The sequence below is a fragment of the Aptenodytes patagonicus genome, chromosome 15 (assembly GCF_965638725.1).
Source record: "Aptenodytes patagonicus chromosome 15, bAptPat1.pri.cur, whole genome shotgun sequence".
Lineage (NCBI taxonomy): Eukaryota > Metazoa > Chordata > Aves > Sphenisciformes > Spheniscidae > Aptenodytes > Aptenodytes patagonicus.
In genome coordinates, this window is record NC_134963.1 from 1,601,133 (window position 1) to 1,621,759 (window position 20,627).

General features: G+C 43.0%; 1 protein-coding gene across 20 annotated transcripts in view; it reads right to left on the reverse strand.

The window, feature by feature from the left end:
• The window catches only part of FBRSL1 (fibrosin like 1), a 561,550-nt gene that overhangs the window by 165,009 nt on the left and 375,914 nt on the right, over window positions 1–20,627 (reverse strand). The gene's annotated exons all lie outside the window — the stretch shown is intronic.

Consider the following 20,627-nt stretch of genomic DNA (forward strand, 5'->3'; position numbering starts at 1 on the left):
AGTCTGAAGAAGAGTCTCAACAAAGAAATTCACAATGACGAAGTCTGGCCAGATTGTAAGCACATGAAAGCAGAGCCTCATGGTATATATTGTAAGACAACCTTAACATCTGGCTTTCCTTCCTGTCCTGTTTACAGGAGGGTGGGAAAGACCTCTATGTTTTGTGACTTTGAGAAGAATGAAGAGAACATGTCTCTCAAGCTCCCCCAAAATAAACAAGGATAATTTGTGTATCCAGGATGGCAGTAAAGTCTGTCAGTGAGAAGCTTCTAGCAGAGAGTGAAGTCAGCTGCACATGACAGAGACAAATGCCGTTTCAAGGAAAAAAACTGTGCTGAGATTGGACAAGATTTTCCATACTCATCTCGCCTTTAGAAAATAACCCTGAACTTTACACTTATAAAAATGCACTGAGAGACAAGCATCTTTTACCTTGCCTTGGCAGCTTCAGAAGAACGCTAGGAATACATCATAGGAACAAACAAAATACTCATACAAAACCCTCGCTGCATGACACTGGCTGGAGCAGAGGATGCACTGAAACACTGATTCAGGAGCAATACCTCTGAACCCGCTATTGTAAATGTCATTTCCCAACATCTCCCCATTCTAAAGCTAAAGCTGCAATTAAAGAAGCAGGAGTGCTCTGCAGGCTTTCCCTGTCTGTAACAGACGCACATCCAGCTATTTATTAGGGAATCCTATTACTCTGATGTGTCCTTACTCCATGCATTTATGTCTAGTCAGACTACAGGGATAGCCTATCAACCTGAGTGTTTTCCTTATGATGCAAACCTCTGTTCCTCTAATACCAGAGGTTATTACAAAACACAGCTACTGCACAAAACATTGCATCTTCTTTGCATCTCCCCTTCTCTCATCGTTTTCCAGTTGTTTGGAGAGCAATTACATGCCCAGCCACAAAGGAGAACAGGTTGAGGCAAGCCTCCCGCACCCACTTCTTGCGCCGTGCTTTCTTCCAAGTCTCCCCTCACACCTGGGAGGAGCTCCCCATTAACATCTACAGAGCTGCCTCATTAGTCTCCTCAAAATTTCCTTTACAGCAATGCTGTTGACACCAGTTAGGCCTCTCGGGTATGCCGAGGCCACTGCTTACCATGTTGGCTTATGGGACCTCCTTAGAGCACACACATCCTCTCTCTTGCTTTTTCTCTGGAACATGAGCTCCCTGGAGCAGGGACAGCCTTTTCGTGAAGTACGTAGCCTGGTGTGGATAAGGTCCTTGGACGGAGCTCCTGGGGGCTTTGATACAGCAAATAATACAAGGGTGATTTCCAGCATCACCCAACAGAGCTTTCTTTGGAAACCAATGCAAAGTTGCAAGACTGACTATCAAAGCATCTAAGCCACAGCCTCTTCTGCAACAAGGGTTCATAAATCTCTTGCAAATAGACCCATGAAAGAAACTTTGAAGAACTTGGATTCCTAGCCAATGTGTGAGGCAAATCCCAGCTTACACTCCATTTGAAACAGGCTCTTTCAAGGGGTGCAGGGCTTTTGCTTGGAGATATGCCGAGGGAGGACCCTGGCCTGTATCCATTGACCTCCGATGACAGAGATTATGATAACAAGTGAATGGAAGTGCTTCAGCAGTTGTATTGTGTGCTGAGAGACATAATAAAAAGCATGTATCACGGCAATACTCAGCATATAAAATTACATAGAGAGATTACCCAGTGAGAAAAAAAACCACTTTGGTGTACCCTGGTTTGTTACACTGATTTTCCTGACTTTCCTGGAGCAAAGAATACTCTCCAGCGCTCTCCTGATCTGAAAAATGCTACAGCCTCTGCAGACTCACGAAGAAACCTGCAGTTCCTGATGCTCAAGGGTCACTTCCAAACACCCCTTATTTTCTTCTCATCAATGCTTTTCACACTCTGCTTTGACACGGAGCGTCTGATAAAATAAGACCCAAAAGCTGGGGCACAGGAGAGGAAGACATGCAGGTGTAAGAGCGGGCACGTCTATGGGCATGTGAAAATTATAAATAAAATCAAAAGCAGTAAGGAAGTTTCTAAATGCAAAGGATCACAGTAGCCTGTCTAGAGTTTCATCAGGCAAGGGTTCACAGGCAAGATTTCTCATTAAAACAATCGGCTTTTATAATTTTTTTGGCACTGTTATGTGACACGGCCCATAAGATTTGTGTAGGAGCCAAAATTTTGAGGGACAGACACTTTGTCAGCCTGTGCTTCCCAAAACACTTTGGGCCTTTCTGGTGCAATGTAAGTAACTCGGTAATCACCGCTGCTTAATACCCCAGTGAAGTTTGCAAACCAGGAAATTGTGCTATATTAGTGAGAAATAGGTATCCAAGGCAGGGTTCACTTCAAATAGACACAATTCCCTATGCAAAATACAAAGCTGTGCAAAATGTAAGAGGCTTGCTTCATTAGCTAAAGCTTTTGATCAGCTACAGGTAGAGGAAACGCCATAGTGCTTGTAATACTCACACAGGGTTTTTGTCATGCTTCTGACCAAAGCTGCCCGGTTTTACACTCCTTTCTTCTAACTGAACACAAATAAGATTACACCTTTGGGCTTGGGATTATTTCTAGTTGTATAACTACATCTTTCACCTTGCTGCGTCTTAAGGTCTCGTTTCCAACCTTTGCCCAGGTCAAAGATGCGTATAAACCTCTGCCCATGAGAAAGCCGATCCCAGGTAGCTTCTACAGAAGCAGAAACTACTGTCTATCTCCTCTGTGCCTGGTAGTGTCACTGGATGCAGGGTCTGCTACAAGCCGGACATCATCCAAGCCGTAGGCACCAGCCAGGTACAGAGTCCAAAGCCATTCTCCCTGCTGTGTCTCCTTCACCCTGTGCAGGCAGAGGCAGCTGCTCTGAGGAACGGCTCTTCCCTATGTGGAGCTTTACTGAGCCCTGGAAACATCACAGCTGTCTTCATGGAGCAGCTGATCTGCACAGGAATCCCAGTAATCAAATCATAGCGGTGGCTTCAATGCTATTCCCCCACCAGTATACGAAAGGCCACCGGGCAAGGATTACCTAGGATGATTCAATTATGTGTGAAAACAGCTGCAAAGCTTTATGGGGTTTTAGGGTTGTTGTTCTTTGGATAGGAGGGGGGAAAGGAGAAGGAATTAGACACAGAGCGAGCTGGCCGGGGATGACCTGTAATGGCAGGGAAGCACACTGTCATACACACGAGCAAAAAATTAAGGACTGATATATACAAAGCCGGTTTTTCTCAAAGGGTTAGCTTTTCATGACTTGTCATCTGGAACAGGGTCAGTGTGACCCGCTGTGTCTCTCACACTCTTAGTGCCATGAGAGATGCCCGCTCATTTCCTGCACCCACCTCTTTATCAAGCGAAAAGGCTACTTTGCCACTGTTTACCTATACTTCCGTGTTTAGAGACCATGGTGGCCTCAGGGGAAGCGAGGTGTATTCTTGGTGATACCAGTTGAAATCTTGGTCATATTTAAATTAAAGAGAGTTTTGTTACTGCCTTCAAACACCCATGAGAAAACAGTGTCTGGAGAACAGAAGGTAGCAAAGCCCAAAGAAAAACTCCACATTATCTTTTAAACCACCTTGTCTGAGATATTTTGCCCTCCTTGATTCCATTAAAAGGTCTCCATGCCTTGCAAAATATCTGTAGAGGAAAAGAAATCACCACAGAGACTACTTCACTTGGTATTAACTTTCGTAAGGCATGATGAGAGCTCATCAATGCAGTCTGTAAGCTGGCTGATTTAAGGACTCCACCAAACATGTCTCACACAGGAATTACAATACATGTGGTATTTGTTTGTTTTTGTTTTTATTTCAATTTTATTTCTGGATTCTACTTTGCTTTGTAAGTTATTTTTCTTGCATGACAAGCAATATCCAATTATCCATGCACTGCCTTTTTTGTTTTAAGTTGACATTTTGCCCAAGCTTTAAGACCACAAGATGCTTACTAGAGCGGTCCTCCTAGTTTCAACAAGGTCTCCCGTACTGCTGGCTTTTAAAAACTAGTACATACTAAACCTAATACACATAAACCCAAGACACACAGTTAGTGACATGAGCCACCATTTCCCCTCCACATGCGTGTGTGCATTTTCTCTATCTATGCACAATGGTGTTTCCAACCTGAAAACAATGCATTCAAGGAAAAAATACGGGTTTGTGTGATGGGATTTCCAATGGAGCCTGAAGGACTTCGGTATCCCCAGGGACTATAAAGAAAGTCCAGGGAACAGAATGCTTAACATCTCCAGCCTCCTCTGAATTCTCAGCCTTACTGAACCAAGAATAAAAAAAGCCTGGCCCATAAGCAGGAATCCACTAATTAAAGAGAAATGGGGCTTATTTGTCTTGGTTTCTGAAGTCACAGTTCTCCACTTCTGAAAACACAAGTTTCTCACCAGTTCTTTTCTGCCCTAGGGCTGTGACCTAAGCAGCTTAAATGATACACAGATTTTGGTTGAAATCTGCTCCTTATTTACTGGACTTCAAATGTGCAAGCAATTACTGAATGGGTCTCGTTTATTGAATAAAAGTATTTAGGCATTATGTTTACAAAGGCCTAGAAACATTAAAATCGAGTGAAAAACAATTATTTTTACAGAATACATCTGCAAGCAATATGAAGTCATTTTGTTTTTGTAAATTTCTCTGTAATAGACTTATTGTTGATGTGGAAAATGTTCACATTGCAGCAGTGAATTATTTTGAAATGCCAAACTTAATAAAGGCGAAATTATTCCAAATAATATCACAACCCTTAAGGAAAAAAAAAAAAAAAAGCCAAAATACCAGTGGTTTCCTGACTAGTCAATCCTCTTCAGATTGGCAGACCTCTTCAGACTAATCAGGAAGAGTTAGACAAATAGTTACTTTATTATGGAGGCTGTCAAATAAATCAGAATCTGGCGAGCAACTGTTTCTGAGCCCTGCAGCCTGGCTGGCTTCTTTTCCTGTAAGACCAAGGCAGTTACAACAGACCCACGTATGTGTGTTTGTCTGCAGAGCAACGTGTAGGTTTCAGGCCTCTAAACAAAACTTCTTCCAAATTTGGGCCAGCATTTTTCTTGGCTTTCCCAGGTTTTGTTGTGGAACATGGCTGAGAGAAGAAATGTTTTCTAACCAATTAATTCAAGTCACTGCTGTTATTTTTAATGGAGAGCTCTGAAGCTCAGCTCACAAAGGGTAATGAGAAAATAATGTTTTAAACAACATCATCAGAGTGGGCCACAGACTTGAACTACATTATCCGATCCTCGCCGCAGAGTTATTTTGCCCCCAAAATGTTTGCTCTTTACAGTGGCACGATGAATGGGAATTTTGCCTAAGGTACAAGCCTGAGACATGGCCACAACTGAAGGTCAGAGAATAGCGAGTTTCAGCAACCAGCCATAAGAAATAGTTGCTTGTGCCGCTACACCCCAGACTCCAAACATACTCCTAACACTGGTAGGCTTTGTATGTTTGGGAATGAGTGAAAATTGAGGTCTCATTTTAGCAGGGCACTGGGGCACATTTAATCTGCTGTCCCACAGCACTTCAGCGTGTATTTAAACTGATGCAAAGGAGACTTAGGTACATAATTAGACTTTAGCATTACTCAGTCATTCTGCTGAATAGAGGGAAGAAGAGTGCTGCGTTGAGAGGTAAGTAACAACATCACCTTTTGCACCTCCATTCAATCCATTTTGTGTTGTTTATCTGCATCAAACAGTATTGATTTGAAAGGCAACCACAGGGCAGAGGGAAGGCAAAAAGGAAATTGGGCAGGGAGGGAGGAGGAAAGTTTGAAATTATCATCCAGAATGGGTCTAATGAACACCGGGGCTTACAGTCCTGGTTGAAATGTTTTCAGGCACAGCTCTTATACAGAATATATTCATCAGCTGAACAGTCAAGAACTGTAGTTGGAAACTTAAGACTGCCCAGGCAAGAACTGTACTTACTTCTGCCTCCTTTACATCCACGGCAATGCAAACTGGCAGCACTGACAAATCAATTCACCACCAGTGATGTTACAGACTTGCTAAAAAGATGGGATATAATAACTTCTGAAGCTAATAAGATGGCTTAAAAACATCCCTTTTTTGCACTGGACCACATTAAAAGCAAGCAGCGCAGATAGACTTGCACCTGCTACCAGATGAAAGTGGTAGCTAGTGCAGTGCTATTCTTAATATGAATTAACTTTTAATACAGATCTGCTTTAGTTCTAATTGACTTTACAGTGCTACTAAAAATAACTATTCATCTAGCTGGCAGGCATGCTTCTTCCCTTCCCCATGTCTCAATATGGACAGGGAACACTACAAGCACCTCGGTGCAAGTGGCATCATCCTTTTTCTCACCCAGAGCAGTTTTCTACTCCCTGTACTAATGGTTTTCTACTCCATGGGGCCAATAGTGAACAACTGTCCACAGCCAGTAGCAGACTGCTGATCACTGGGATTTGTCTCCTAAAAGTAATTTATTTGGTGCAAAACCCACCCCCATAAATTTAGCTAGCTGTAGCCTATGTTGCCATTCCCACACGCGTGTATGAAACGAACACGCTGCCACAAAGTAAATTCAACTGCTCCCCAACAGCAGCCTGCATGCCTGCTCCTACACTGCCGCAAGCACCATGTAACCCACTCCTCGGGGGAGCGTCTGGCTTGGAGAGGGGAGGCTGAAAGTGCTCCTCATTTCTCATCCCAGTACATGACTGGGGCTGACCTCCATGAGGTGGAGGGCTGCGGTAGGCACAGGGTAGCCTGTACAAATACCAGTGGTAGCCCCCCCGTGGCACATAGGTGGGATGCAGGAAGCCTTCTCCTTCAACCTGCGCTGGTGCAGGTCCCCGCTGCTACTATCCGTGCTGGGACGAGCATGTGCCTGTGCCCCGCTCTGTGGGCAGGCACTGTGAAGGGCAACTGCTATCCTTCTCTCATATGCAGCCTCTTTCCCACTTCCTTCGTTCTCTATGTTAGATTTATTTTGATTTTTAAGTGGAAACAAATTTTTACTCATCTGTTTGAGGAAACTTGCCCTTCCATCTGGTTTATACTGTACATCATCACCTATTGTCCTGCCATGAGCCAATTTCTGAATGTTTGAGCTGTTGATGGCTGTTGGCGATGATGTATGAAGCAGAAACAAAGCCAGAGTTGCAAAGACTTCAAAAGGCTGAGGATAACTAAGAACAAGGGTACTGAGGGAGCTGGCGAAAGTGCTCACCAAGCCACTTTTTCAATCATCAGTTGACTGGAGGTTAGCAAATGTGATGCCCATCTACAAGAAGGGCTGGAAGGAGGATCCGGGGAACTACAGGCCTGTCAGCCTGATCTCGGTGCCGGGGAAGGTTATGGAGCAGATCATCCTGAGTGCCATCATGCGGCATGTACAGGATAACCAGGTGATTAGGCCCAGTCAGCATGGGTTTATGAAAGGCAGGTCCTGCTTGACTAACGTGATCTCCTTCTATGACAAGGTGACTGGCTTAGTGGATGAGGGAAAGGCTGTGGATGTGGTCTACCTGGACTTTAGTAAAGCCTTTGACACCGTTTCCCACAACATTCTCCTGGAGAAACTGGCTGCTTATGGCTTAGATGGGTGTACTCTTCACTGGGTAAAAACTGGCTGGACGGCCAGGCCCAAAGAGTTGTGGTGAATGGAGTTAAATCCAGTCGGCGGCTGGTCACAAGTGGTGTTCCCCAGGGCTCAGTACTGGGGCCAGTTCTGTTTAATATCTTTATCAATGATCTGGACGAGGGGATTGAGTGCACCCTCAGTCAGTTTGCAGACGACACCAAGTTGGGCGGGAGCGTTGATCTGCTTGAGGGTAGGAAGGCTCTGCAGAGGGACCTGGACAGGCTGGATTGATGGGCCGAGGCCAACTGTATGAGGTTCAGCAAGGCCAAGTGCCGGGTCCTGCACTTGGGTCACAACAACCCCATGCCACACTACAGGCTTGGGGAAGAGTGGCTGGAAAGCTGCCTGGCGGAAAAGGACCTGGGGGTGTTGGTCAACAGCCGGCTGAATATGAGCCGGCAGTGTGCCCAGGCGGCCAAGAAGGCCAATGGCATCCTGGCCTGTATCAGAAAGAGTGTGGCCAGCAGGAGGAGGGAAGTGATCGTGCCCCTGGACTCAGCACTGGTGAGGCCGCACCTCGAATACTGTGTTCAGTTTTGGGCCCCTCACTACAATACAGACATTGAGGTGCTGGAGCGTGTCCAAAGAAGAGCAACGAAGCTGGTGAAGGGTCTGGAGAACAAGTCTTATGAGGAGCGGCTGAGGGAACTGGGACTGTTTAGCCTGGAGAAGAGGAGGCTCAGGGGAGACCTCATCGCTCTCTACAACTACCTGAAAGGAGGTTGTAGTGAGGTGGGGTCGGTCTCTTCTCCCAAGTAACAAGCGATAGGACAAGAGGAAACAGCCTCAAGTTGCACCAGGGGAGGTTTAGGTTGGATATTAGGAAAAATTTCTTCACTGAAAGGGTTGTCAAGCACTGGAAGAGGCTGCCCAGGGAAGTGGTGGAGTCACCCCCTGGAGGTATTTAAAAGACCTGTAGATGTGGTGCTCAGGGACATGGTGTAGTGGTGGACTTGGCAGTGCTAGGTTAACGGTTGGACTCGATGATCTTAAAGGTCTTTTCCAACCTAAATGATTCTATGATCATTTTGACTAAACACAGACACATACACCAAGAAGCTGTCACTTCTTCCAGCCTTGCTCCCCCTCTCCGAAGTCACCTTTTAATATGTTGCAGTTGCACAAATGATCTCTGTGTATTAAGAGTTCAAAGGAAACAGCCATCTAAAAAACATCTTGATACTCCACCACCTTAAAAGACACTCCTCTGATGAAGTTATGAAAACAGGTTCTAATGCCTCAGAAAGGGTAAGACTTTCAACGTAATACGTAAAGCTTTATGACTTCTTAACAATGCAAAACCAAAACATATTCCAGTTCAGCTAAAGGTAATTATTTTTTCAGGAATCGTCTATCACCAGCAGAGACAGTTAGGGTGTAGAAGGCAAACATCCAAGGGTTAGTTTTGGCTGAGACAGCAAAGTCTGCCATCCAGACTCGCATGGAGAGGGGATTAGAGCACAGAGCTGAACAACAAGACCAGGAATTTGTGTCCCACAACACTTCTGATTGATTCACTGGGGGACCACAGGTAAGTTGCATTTTCTCTGCGTCTCAGTTTCTTCAGTGGAAAATGCTAATAATTATGTTTATTCGATTTCCTAACAGATTTTGGATAAAATGTGATCACAGATAATTTCTGTGTGTTATTTGTACTCTAAGAGTGACCATGGAATGCTAGGTCATCTCCTCCATGGGAGGACACACTCTCTGTCTTATGGATCCTAAAAGTAAATACAAACTACCACTAAATGCACACCATCCTATGTACAACATTTGGTAGGTTTTGTGGGGAAGAACCACAGATTAGCCCTTGCAGGCAGCCTATCTCATCGAGAAAACCACCAATGAGAGATTGCCGGCTTACAGCCCAGAGGCCAGCAACACGGGCAAAGCACAGGAGGTGCAAGTGATGTCAGACAAAAACAGAGAGATGGGAAAAGGTAGAGTGGTGCAGGATCTTGAAAAGTAGGACAAGAAACTCACATTTCACAAAAAAGGGGGACTAAAAATACAAGGATGGGAGGGAGACCTTTTTTGTGGGATATACAATGTCTTTTTATGGGGACAAGCTCAATAACCACAATACAAGAAATTCTACTTTCTTCAACTTCACCTTCTGCAGGTAGGGTGAGGTTATCTAAAGATTTAAAGAGGGGAAAAGTGACTGCAGTCACTCGGTAACCAGGATCTGAGTGTCCATAATATATAGTGACACATTGGTCACTTCAGCCATCTTTGTGGCAATTAATAAAAAGGACAGACACTTTAAAATCTTTGTTGGTTATCAAAGGTTACTCTGCACTTTTATCCTCATATGATACCCTCGTTTATATATGAATGGGATCCCTTTCAATTTTAGGCTAATGTTCTTTTATATTTATAACATTCAGGATAGCTACACATGCTTGATTACCTTTAAAACACTTATCATGATTCCATTTAAAAATAAATGAATCCCATTTAAAAGTGACTTGTCCCCATCTTCTAGTATTTATGGACAAGGACATATGGGGCTGATTTCTCTCATTATTAAGCAGCATGTCTGAGGCTTAAATCATTTAAATTATTCATTGACAGCAATTGGGCTACTCATGCAAACTCCCACTTACATAAGGAGTCCCAGTGATAGGACCAGTCAAGTGGATGAAGATGGCTGAACAGATTTTGGGATGCACTGAGCATCCACAGATACTGCTAACTTTGATTAGGGTGAGGAGTACTTTTGAAAATTGGGCCCCATCTTCACTAATAAATATAATTTAACTGGGACTTTCAACATGGTTATTCTGAATGACGTTTTCTTCACAGGTTACCATGACTGAGGTTCTGAGTGCTGATCACTAGTAGCTGAAGGAATATGAGTGATTGTGCACCCATTACCATAACAAAATCCAAGCCTGCTGCAAGACATTTCTAGAGCACTGAGTTACATGGGACTTTCCTTTTCAGTGTGGGTTCAGGGTGTTCCTGACAGTGGCCAGACACAAGGTGGACATCTCTGCAGAACCTGGGCTATGAAGGCTTTCATGAAGAACAAAGCTGACTCTAAGCAAATGAAGAAAAGCATTTCCAAGAGCAGAAACTGCCCATCTCTAGTATGAATACTACCGTTTCAGCAACACTGAAATCTGAGACAGGAGATGGATAAATCAACTGCACTGTTGAGCTTGGACTGTAATAGTCCAAATGACAAAGGCTGTAAACATTTAAAACTCTGCTTAAAGAGACTTTCCAGCCTATCACAGACTACTCTGCTCTCCGACCACCTCAGCGGTGGAAGACCTTGAGCTAACTGCTAGCGTGTTTTCAATCAGTGGAGTCAGAGCGAGAGAATACGAATCGTTCTTCATGGATAAAAAAGTTATGGTTATTCTTTGCAACATTTTATTTTTAATTAAAAAGACATGTTTCTTGCTCTCTTTAGAATGAGCCCAAGGAACATTTGTAATCATTTTCAGGTCACGTTATATTGTACATATTGCAGCTGATTTCACAGCTCTGTGGGCAAATTACTGTTTTTCTGCACAACTACATCATTATCAAGGTAACAGCAGACAATAAGCATCACCAACATCTAGCGGTTACAGTGTATTTTAGGAAAACACAGTCTAGCTCTTGGAAGAAGAAACTTTCATATTTCAGCCAGATCTCTCTTCCCTGGCCAGCCCCACCTCCAAGCCCCAGCATGTACTGGACTTTGTCCCTATATGTGATCTTGATGGTAAAGATTTTGTTTTGTTTCTTTTTCCCCCAAGAAAGGCAAAAAGGTTAGTAAGTCTTTAAACTCTCAGTTCTTAAGGCTGTTAATATTTCACATTGCCAGCAGGGAAAGGAATTAAAACTGCCAGTAGCTATCCAGATAGATTTTAAAATCCCCTTCCCTCCCCCTTCTCTCTGCCTCCCTCAGCTTCAGAGGATATTTTCCCCGCAAATTGGTTTTAAATTAAGGAAGGTGATGAAGGCAATGTGCCGTCTCAGCATTTTCCCAGGTGCACTTAATCTAATTTCATTAAGGAGATCAGGACAGATGATCGCTACAGTCGAAACATTAAGTCTGTCCATTTTTGAATAAAAAACCATTAAGTCTGTCAAAGTGTCGGCGGGTGGGCTGTTTATTATTGGAGATGAAGGCGCGCTTTGCTTCCCCAATAAACTGTCAGGAGTAGTAAACTAGAAATTAAGTCAGCTGCTGCCAAAGATTTAGGCAAAGATCTCCAACTAATTTTGACACAGGTAGGGGAAAGGCCAAGGAAATAGAGGCTGTAAGTTGGTCTGTACGCTTTGGAAACCAAGCCTTTTGTGTGTGTTTGAGATATTTCAATCTGACCCATCGAAGAGTGGAAGACTGGGCATCAGTGGATACGATCAAGCAGAACTGCTGATGCTTCTGACACTCTGGACACAGAGTTGACAGGAGCCGTGCAACGGCATGCACCGCAGAGCCCAAACCGCAGAGTTTACCTTTGCTTTAACCTGCACTCATCCTGCCGGAACTTACCATCTTGTCTTACGCAGACAAGAACTCATAAAAGCTTCATTCAAGCCACTGCTCTGTTCTGAACTTATGCACAGCTTTGACTAAAACGTAAAATCACATTCCTCAGATAATCATACAGATGTCATACAAAATTAGAGGAAACACATAAAAATGCAGAAACTATGGAAGACTATTTAAAAGCCAAGAAAGAAATCAAGTGAAGCTTTCAGATTAAATTTTCAGGCACTACGAAATCAAATGTAAGCCATTTGCTAAGGAGAACATCTTACTTCTCAAGAAAAATGCAGCTGGGTAGAACTTGGTATTAAAGATCATCAAGAAATGTTAAAAAGTATAAAATCCTAACTGGAATTATACAATCTTTATGGTACATACAGAGAAATTAATAATCACTAATATGGAATCAGGAGTGATATTCTAGCTGGAGCTTCATGATGAGGGAGAACTACTGTGTTTGCAGGTAACGTGTGCTATGTACTGCTTTGAGCATCAAGGGTGGGCAGAGCAGAGGAAGGTTCATTTTCCCATCCCAGCTGCAGCAAGGGGAGGAACAGAGCCTGCTCTGCTGGCAGAGGCTTCTGCAGCGCTGCAGGGATTAGGAGGGAGTGGGAGAACTGGGAGGAAGCCAGCCTACAACATGAAAAATGACTGGCTCACCCCTGGGTAGACCCAGAGTTGAAGGCTCACAGGTGTATGAAAGACAAAGACTTTTCCTTGCTACCTGGGAAGAACTGTGTGGAGCCGCTATGTCTGTACTGCAGCCAGCACGAGAACTAAGGGGTGACCCTGCAGGGAGCAGAGGGAGGCTTATTTACAAACACTTATTTTAATCTCTCTCGCTTTGAGTTTTCTCTGTTTGAAAAGTACCTCACTTTGGTTTGCGTTTGTGGAAAGCCAGGACTCTAGCTCTTAGGGACTTCTGCCCCTGAGGGTGTACAGCAAAGGCTGGGCAGCACCAGCTGAAACATCTCCCCTGACTCAGGGTGCCATGGCAAACCCCTTACTGATTTTGCAGACAAAAGCAGCAGTTGATAAGTAGCTGATAAGTGAAAACAGCAGCTGATAAGTGTTAGGAGATTCACCCAGGCAAAAGAATACCCATTTCAATCATGATGCTTTAGGTAAGGGTGAATTCCCAAGCAAGGTCAGGCAGACATTACTTCTAGTCTTTACTACTGATCCAAATGTTGTTGCTGCCTCTTACATATCTGGAAAACTCTTGTAGGGAAACCTAGTTTGGATTTTATTGCAAACTGGACCCAAAAGCAAGAACCGTTGGAAAGCTACAAAACCCAAAGCTGACTCTTGGCCATCCTTGAGTGGTATCCTTTACGCCTGCGTAGGACACACAGTGCTGCATGCTATGTTCTTCTGTATTACTTAACCTAGTAAACCAATTGTGGAATACAGTAATGAGAAACTTTGCAAGCCAAATGAGGGCCTGCACTTGCAGCTATTGGAGTTTGCATCCTCTAAAATTCTCACCTTCTTGGCATCTTTATGGTTAATTAAATCATTCAATTTAATTAATTGAATTGCCTAACTCAATTGCCAATTCCTATCGCCTGCCTGCTATGTTATGTTCTATCTGATCACCTTCCAAGGAGTTACTGCCATTGCACAGATAGCCCTTTGGATTTATGGCTACATTATAATAGTGTTTCTTGATGTGGGCAGACAGCTGTACAAGATTGCGCTCTTCCCTGTTGCCTCAGGTCTTAAAAGTTTCTTTGCAAGGTCCCTGGTAAGATAAGAAAATGCTCATGGATGGGCAACTGGAACAGGGAGACGTTAAACAATAGAGAAAGCAAAGAGCTAGGGACATGCCGACTGCCAGCGACAGAACTGGTGTTATTCTGTCTTGCCCAAGAGCTCTCCGTAAGATCTCTTCAGTCTTTTTATGTGAGTTAATGATGGATTTTTGTCAGAAAACTAGAAGGCTCTTCCCATTGTTTGCTCTGAAAACTTTTTTCCTACATTTTCAAGAATGAATATGGACACCACAGACTGTGATGACTCAGCTTGTTATATACAGACTAATGTACTTAAAATCTGAGGTTTTGCCTGGATAAAAGAAAAACACAAAATCTCAGTAGGAGGGGAGAACATTGGTGCTGAAGCTTTGAGTCTGTTTAATTTTTTCAATTGCATTCTTGCTTTACTTAGATACAAAGGTCAAGAAGGGCCATTATTTCTAATACTTTTTACTGGAGTTGCAGACCCTCTTGTTGGGAAGGACAACTTGGAGGTCTCCCTTCCCTCTGGAAGGGCTTACAGGGCCTAACTCAATTCCCCCAAGTCTCAGTGGGAACCTTTGTGTCTGCTCTGTACACATGGTGGATAGAATGATGGAAGCCGAGGGCATGCCAAGTCTCTCCCCCATCTGGCATTTCCCAAGGAGCGACTGAGTGAAATGGGTATGCAGTGGCCTTGCAGGATGCTATTTTGCTGGTAAATTTGTTCATGGAGAACAATGAAATAAAAGAAATTCACTGAGTGGTGAATTTTTGTCTTCCTGTACTGGCAACAACATTCTGTTTGCCTGTTTATAGCACCCGAATCTTTCAAGGGCTACAAGGTTATTTTAAATTCACTATTTTCATACTGTTTAAAAAGCAGATCTGTTTTTAATAACAGCATGCAGCTCATCTGTCAAACAGAGACTTTCTTCCATTAAGAGAACTAAACACCTTTACCCAGCTATTATTATACAGGAGTCAGGTTTCTTGCTGGTTTTCACTCCGCGTCACTGGGTTTTCAGTCTGTAAGAATTGAACCTTAGAAGAAATACTGATTCTGTGCACATATGTGCATGCACAGGTGTGTATGTTATACTACTGCATGCTGCTAAGCCCGCAACACAGCCCAGGCACACGCTTCTGCAACTACATTCAGCGTTGCTGTCCGTAAGCAAGAGCATACTATGGGTAAAAGGACCACTTAAATACTGTCTGAAAACCCAACTGGGAAGTAACTGGCAAATGGAGACTTCTCGTTACTAGTCACAGCTGAGAACTGTCAAAGATTGAAGTGTAATGCTAACAGAAGTGCAAATACTGCCATGTGAAAGCCCTCCGTTCAATTCCATGTTTGATCTCTCCCTTCTGCTGCAACCAGTAAGAATTGGGATTGCTGGAAAAGTACCAAATTTCATTTCTCAGAGAATAGGACAATCTAATGATGGACAAAACCGACTTGGGGACCTTGGCCTGGGTAGGCTTAAAAAATAGCAAATAACAGATTACCTGAAGTGGGAACTAAACTTCCAGCCTCATGGAAACAACAGACTTATCAGATGGAACCCACTTTTTCCATTGCTAGATAAAATGTGAGGAGCAGGGGGAAAGAAACAGAACAGAAATTTGGATCGATGTAGGATCTTTGGGAACAGACACTGTGCAGTTTGGCTTCCTCTCCCCCACTGAACTGCACCTCAACTTCCAAAGTCTTTCACAATCCCCTTCCCTAGATCTCACCTTCCTTGGACACCAGCTACCTGACACAGCTCTTCCCTCCCTGGGCTTCAGCAGCTCCTGTCCACTCTGCTCCTGCCTCTGTAACTGCTGCTGTAATTCTGAGCATTAAGACCATCTTCCCTGAACTTTTTCATCTGGTGTCACGGGGCTTTATCTTATTTCTGGGTAATCTCATACGCAAACACACATACACAGAGTGATCACTTCTACTAGAGTGGCTCCTAGATCTCTCTTCATTACTACATCACTTTCTCCTGCTGCCTAAACTATGATTTTTCCTGTGGGCTTGCAGACATCCTTTCAAGGTCAACACAGCTGAAACAGAAGTGATAATTTCATCCCCCAGATCTTTCACACAGTTTACTCTCCTCATTGCTTCCACTCTTATCACTTCCACCTCTCACTCAAGCCCATAGTTCTCAGTGCTGTCTTTGACTCACACCACTCCCTACATCTTGACATCCAACCTATGTTTAAGTCCTGTATATCCTTTTTCTCTATAACATAACGAGCATCCTCTGTTCATCCACACAACTAAGTTTCTGGTCAAGCTCTCACTACCTCACCTTTCACTCACCATTTTATCCTTTCCTCTGGTGATGGCAGATGTAACTGTGTCCTTGTGCCAAGGAAAAAGCTGCCACAAGATCACTTTCCTATTCCTTGGCTGTGCGCCCTACACAGCTTCCCACTTCCCGAATTGCAAACTACCACTCTTCACATTTTGACTCTTTCACAGCTTACCTCTTCTTCCCAACACTGACACTCAGTATCGATGTAAACTCTCATCTCTCACTGGTCTGACTTGATCACCCCTCCGTTAAACTTTCAAATAAGCACCTCCCTACTACTTACCACTGTGCCTTTTGCTACAGAGAATAACTTCCCATTCACGGCCATAAAGCTACCTGATTTTCCTTCTCAAATGCCTCCTAAAACCTTCCCCTTTACCTTAATACCTACAAACCCAAAGCTGGACAACAACGAGGCTGCTGATGTACTGAAACAGTGCTGCTGTTAACACTGTGTCCCCCCATTTATCTGAGTCTCTTCACTGTCTCTAATCTCATCCTTAAGCCACGAGCTGTTCTGCATCTACACGGCACATAGCAGGATGGGAACCCAGCCCGTGGTGGAGCGATCAAACCACTACTGCTCTTCTCCCATGTATCAAGTGCTAAATTGCACCTGCTCATGTGCTGCTGCACGCTTCCAGGCACCTACTGGGACTCAGAAATTAGCACAGCAAACAACAGCATGGCAAGGCCGAATTCACATCGCCGCAAGCCAGGCCTAATAAACTCAGTGTGCTGTTGCAGAAAGTAGTGTGAAAACACCATTTTAGAAACCTGACTTCAAAACTTTTTGCTTCCACCTTGGATATAGCTTTACCAGTCTCAAAAGTTGCTTGATATAGCGAAAACACAAACTACAGAATAAATATACGGTAAATACTGATTCAGCTTAGAAATACAGTGTCATTTTTTTGTACATCTTACTTAGCACCACATTAAATGAAGGAATGCCTGATACCTAACCCCTGATTTGGAGAGCTCGCTTACACTGCGGGGCCATGTAATTAAGCTGACAACCCACAATTTAGCACACAGCAGACAGAAGTCCAAGACTGAAAGAACATGAACACTGAATTACTTTGAAAAGAAAGAAACGGGTTTTTTTTAATGCAATCTTGAACATTGTTATTAAAAAAATGAGAGCAACATTTTGGAGTAACGAGCAAAGATTACTCATTCCCTTATTTTACACAAGTTGACTTTTGGCTTTCTGCAGAACACCATTTAACAGAGCACATTACCAAGCTGCTAGCCACTTTTCACAGTGATGCTAAAGCAGGTAAGAGACAATAAGTGGAACTGTTGATGGTTTATATTACTCTATTATGTTAATGTTCACTAAAGTATGCCATAAGCTCTCTCATTACATGTGTATAAACCAATTCTCTGTGGTGTTATTCCTGTGCTAAATGCTATAACTACATAAATCTTGAATTAATGGAGACTTTATAGTTCCTGAAAATGAAGGGTAATTGCTATCTGTTAATGCTGTTGTTGCTATTAAAGGAAGTATATATTTTCAGTAACAATGTTTATGGACCGTGAGCCTCACATCGCAGCTATTGCACAGTGTGGAGATAGTGTAATACGATTATCAGACTAACTCCCTTTCTCTCCCTCCTCCCTCACAAAAAGCACAGTATCATTTCCACAGCTTCAGCAAACAACCCTGCAATTCTCCTAACAGTTGCAGAGTCCAAACCGATGTCCTTCAATGAACATACAGTAACAGAAACAGGATTTGCATTTCCATCTCTGGGAACGCATGATTTGCTAAGTTTCTCGCTTGGTTAAATGGCTGGACAGCTCACTTTATTAGTTTGGGTATTTTGAACAGTTCAAGAAGCGTGTGATGACAGAATGATAGGTGTGAGAAAGTATCATCCCACTTACTTCCTTTGAGATTTCAGCAGTGATGCAGAAGTGAAAGGCTATACTTGGCCAGAGACAGTTCTCAGAAAGTAGATGGGATGGACAAGTCCCCAGCCTTGAGCTCCTGTTCTCCGATTATTAAAAACAGCAGCGCGCTGTTTGGAAACACTCTCACAATCTGCTTTGAAACTGTACCTTGCACTAAAGTAATGGCTCCTCGATTCTGATATACTGTATGTATGACTGACTATGCTCAATTACTTTTCTCCCCTGGAGTCCTGCACAACACTGCACAAGGAAAAAACCAAAACCATCAGGAGTGTGTTTATATTTATCAATGCCGTGAGGGTAAAGCCTTAATTTTACTCTAACGTCTATGTTTTAAAACATTAAGAGCTCAATAGTCCATATACCTATGAACTAAACAAATAGTGGATAATTAGTAGCATGGTACAGAGAGAGAAGTAGGAGGTGGAAAATTTCAGTTTTGCTTCTAGCTCTATCACTGACTCAGTTGGTACTTGTACATGAACTTCTTTTTTTGTCTGCTTTCCTCATGAGTTATATACAGACGACAGTGATCCGCTGTTTATGACTAACAAAAAGTGTTATGCAAATCAAAAGTACATTAGTAATTCCTGCCCTGCCCTTCATTAGTGCCAGCGCGCGTAGGTGTACCTAGACAAAGCTGCTTCTTGCTGACCAAGCAGGAAAGCAGGATTGTTCTGTAGCGCTGTGAAATGAAGCCGACCCATCATGTAGTTTGGGAAGCCTGATGCTGGGCTAGACAGTATGTCGAATACTCCATCTGGCTGCAATAGCCAGAGAGCATTATTAGAAGATACATTTTTCCAACACATGGAAGGGGGAAAAACACTCTTCAGTGTAATCCCTCAGGACATTCATGCCAATATTTTTATAGTTCCTTGTTGCATCAGCCAGGTTAAGTTTTAGACAAATACTGAACGTGTTTCCAGGGGAGTATAGTATGTCAGGTATCAACAGAGAGCACCAGGCTGCCCTTGCATTCCCCAACTGGAAGGCAATGTTGCATTTACATTATCCCCAGGAAAGGTTTGAAGCCTCTTCACTTCAACCTTGGTGAGTTTACATGCATGTGCACACATCTTTGCTGACAAGAAAAGCAACCCTACTTTATTTCAGAGACCTATTTAATAGAACCGATGTCATGTCTCATGTCTCTATAGATCAGGCAAGAGATAGAAAGATGATGATCTTGTGCTGCTCTCCTTATGAAGAAAAGAAATGTTATTATTAAGGTGGAGTCACCTTAAGGAGAAGGTAGCTGGGAAATATGTGAGCCTAGAAGGTCAAATTACAGTTATAGATATGTAAAGAAATGCCATATTAATGGTAAGGAGCACTATAATAGCCTTTCATTTGCTGTAAAGGACAGTAAGTTACCAGCCAAACACAATGCAGCTTCCTCTGAAGGTAACCTCAGATCCCACATTCTGAAAGCTAATCAATGTTGTTCAGATTTCAATTTCTTCTCTACAAGGTGAAGTCAAACCTAATCTAACAAACGTCAGTCTCAGATGTAATGCCGCTCGCTGGGTCTACCAGTGTAATTTAGATAATCATTAATAGCATAGCTGTATAATAAAACTACATGTCACTTACAACTTCATCTGAGGTTTGACTGGCAGATCTTTAAACAGTTTTCTAAGTGATTGCTTTTACTTTCTTTGATTGGGCAGTCTAAGAAATGTTTTAACCCCATGGTAACTAAGCTTTTAGGGAATAATTTTTCACCCTCACCACCCCTGCCATCAGCTCTGCTGCTGAGTAACCTCATAAGAAACACAACTTGGGGGGGGGTGGTGGTTTCAGGGAGTGACTTTATACATATATACACATATAGAAAATAAAATAAAATAAAATAAAATAAAATAAAATGTACAGTATCTTTCATTCAACATTTGTGATTTCAATGTTTCTCTTCAGTCAAGCCTTCATCCCAAAACACAGCTTTTGCCATAGTCCAGGGATATTTGGTATCTGATGGGATTTTTAAAAGAAGAAGTTGAAGAAACCTTAATGCTTCCCAAGCTCTAACAATATTAAAAAAAAGAAAAAGACTTAACCAGAAGAAGCTTTTAGTGTAGTCTCCTGAACTCATGGTAACCTCCGATGTATGGCTGCAGCCAGGTGTGCTGCCAAGGAGACAGGGCTATCTGAAGTCAGCCTTTACTTTGGTAATGCTGATCCAGCAGAAACCTCCGTGCCACAGCTTCTCATGAATGAATGCAAGAGACTGGACAGCCAAAATGTAATAAAAGTTTGATGAAGATCTAACCTGAGACTGCCAAGTTTGCTCTGCCAGAAGAGAAGTCAGCAAGGGATGCTCAAGTCTTTTATACATTTGATGCTTAAAAGCATGGTGCAACTGTTGCTGTGTAGTGGGACTTCTCTGTTTTCCTTGCAAAGGTGAAACAAGAAATCCCTATACAAAAACACACAACTACAACCCTTCAATGACCAACCTCTGTATCCAAAAGAAGGTCAGAAAAATCATTGCTCTGTGATAAATATGCATGCAACATGAC